Source organism: Mandrillus leucophaeus, unplaced genomic scaffold (assembly GCF_000951045.1).
Source record: "Mandrillus leucophaeus isolate KB7577 unplaced genomic scaffold, Mleu.le_1.0 Scaffold317, whole genome shotgun sequence".
Lineage (NCBI taxonomy): Eukaryota > Metazoa > Chordata > Mammalia > Primates > Cercopithecidae > Mandrillus > Mandrillus leucophaeus.
Window position 1 is genome coordinate 2312603 of NW_012103332.1, and position 3130 is coordinate 2315732.

Here is a 3130-nt window from a genome sequence, read left to right on the forward strand (position 1 = left end):
TATTTTAAGTTTATGTGAGTTCTTATGTATTAGGAGAGTCTCTTGAAGGCAGCAGATAAGTGGAGCATTTAGGCCATTTACGTTCGTTGTTAATACTGAGATGTGAGGTTCCATTCCATTCATCATGCTGTTTGTAGCCTGTGTACTTTGTTTTTTTTTTTTTAAATTGTATTTTTGTTTTATAGGTTATGTGAGATTCATGCTTTGAAGAGGTTCTGTTCTGATGTGTTTCCAGGATTTGTTTCAAGACTTAGAGCTCCTTTAGGAAGTTCTTGTAGTGGTGGCTTGGTAGTGGCGAATTCTCTCAGCATTTGTTTGCCTGAAAAAGACTGTATCTTTCCTTCATATACCATACTTAGCTTCGCTGTATACAAAATTCTGGACTGATAATTGTTTTGTTTGAGGAAGCTGAAGGTAGAGCCCCAATCCCTTCTAGCTTGTAGAATTTCTGCTGAGAAATCTGCTGTTAATCTGATAGGTTTTCTTTTATAGCTTACATGGTGCTTCTGTCTCACAGCTCTTAAGATTTTTTCCTTTGTCTTAACTTTATATAACCTGATGACAATGTGCCTAAGCGATGATCTTTTTGTGATGAATTTCCCATTTGTTCTTTGTGCTTCTTGTATTTGGATGCCTAGTTCTCTAGGAAGGCTGGGGAAGATTTCCTCAATTATTCCCCGAAACATGGTTTCCAAACTTTTAGATTTCTCTTCTTCCTCAGGAATGCTGATTATTCTTAGGTATGGTCATTTAAAATAATCCCAGATTATTTGGAGGCTTTGTTTGTATTTGCTTCCTCTTTTTTCTTTGTCTTTGTTGGATTGAGTCAATTCAAAGACCTTATCTTCGAGCTCTGAATTTCTTTCTTCTACTTGTTCAGTTATGTTGCTGAGACTTTCCAGAGAATTTCTATAAGTGTATCCAATGTTTCTTGATATTTTGATTGTTTTTTATTCATGCTATCTATCATATCTATTTCACTGAATATTTCTTCCTTCACTTCTTGCATCATTTTTTGGATTTCTTTGCATTGGGCTTCGCCTTTCTTTGGTGCCTCCCTGATTAATTCTAATAAGTGAGAATCACCTTAATACCAAAACCAGGAAAAGACATAACTGAAAAGGAAAACTACAGACCAATATCCTTGATGCATATAGATGCTGAAATCCTTAACAAAATACTAGCTAACCAAATCCAACAACATATCAAAAACCCACCATGATCAAGTGGGTTTTATACCAGGGATGCAGGGAAGATTTAACATACACAAGTCAATAAAAGTGAAACACCACATAAACAGAATTAAAAATAAAGATCACATGATCATCTCAATAGATGCAAAAAAATCATTTAACAAAATCCAACATCGCTTTATGATTAAAACTTTCAGCAAAATCAGCATGCAAGGGACATACCTCAATGTAGTAAAAGACATCTGTGACAAACCCACAGCCAACATACAACTGAATGGGGAAAAGTTGAAAGCATTCCCTCTGAAAACTGGAACAAGACAAGGATGCCCACTCTCATCACTCCTCTTCAACATATTAATGGAGGTCCTAGTCAGAGCAATTAGACAAGAGAAAGAACTAAAGGGCATCCAAATAAGTAAAGAGGAAGTCAAACTGACCCTGTTTTCTGATGATATAATCATTTACCTTGAAAACCCTAAAGACTCATCCAGAAAGCTCCTAGAACTGATAAAAGAATTCAGCAAAGATTAATGTACACAAATCAGTAGCTCTTCTATATACTAACAGCAACCAAGTGGAGAATAAAATCAAGAACTCAATTGCTTTTACAATAGCTGCAATACAATAAAATAAAATACTTAGGAATATACCTAACCAAGGAGGCGAAAGACCTCTACAAGGAAAACTACAAAACACTGCTAAAATAAATCATAGATGACACAAACAAATGGAAACACATCCCATACTCATAAATAGGTAGAATCAATATTGTGAAAATGACAACACTGCCAAAAGCATTCTACAAATATAATTCTTCACAGAATTAGAAAAGACAGTAGACAATTCTAAAATCCACATGGAACCAAAGAAGAGCCTGCATAGCCAAAGTAAGACTAAGCAAAAAGAAAGAACAAACTTGGAGGCATTACACTACCTAATTTCAAACTATACTATAAGGCCATAGTCACAAAAACAGCATGGTATTGGTATAAAAATAGGCACACAGACCAATTGAACAGAACAGAGAATCCAGAAATAAACCCAAATACTTACAGCCAACTGTTCTTTGACAAAGCTGGCAAAAACACAAAGTGGGGAAAGGACACCCTTTTTAACAAATGATGCTGGGATAATTGGCTAGCCACACGTAGGAGAACGAAGCTAGATCCTCATCTCTCACCTTGTACAAAAATCAACTCAAGATGGATTAAAGGCTTAAATCTAAGACCTGAAACTATAAAAATTCTACAAGGCACTGTAAGAAAAACCCTGCTAGACATTGGCTTAGGCAAGGATTTCATGATCAAGAACACAAAAGCAAATGCAATAGAAACAAAGATAAATAGCTGGGACCTAATTAAACCAAAGAGCTTTTGCAGGGCAAAAGGAATAGTCAGCAGAGTAATTAGACAACCCACAGACTTGGAGAGAATCTTCACAATCTATACATCTGACAAAAGACTAATATCCAGAATCTACAATGAACTCAAACAAATCAGTAAATCAAAAAAAAAAAAAAAATCCCATCAAAAAGTAGGTAAGGACATGAATAAACAATTCTCAAAAGAAGATATACAAATGGCCAACAAACATGAGAAAATTCTCAACATCATTAATGATCAAGGAAATGAAAATCAAAGTCACAATGTGATACCACCTTACTCCTGCAAGATTGGCCATAATCAAAAAATAAAAAAGCAGCAGATGTTGGCATGAATGTGGTGAACAGGGAACACTTCTATACTGCTACTGGGAATGTAAACTAGCACAACCACTATTGAAAACAGTGTAGACATTCCTTAAAGAACTAAAAGTAGAATGACCATTTGATCCAGCAATTCCACCACTGGGTATCTACCCAGAGGAAAAGAAGTCATACTAAAAAGATACTTGCACATGCATGTTTATAGCAGCACAATTCACAGTTGCAAAATTGT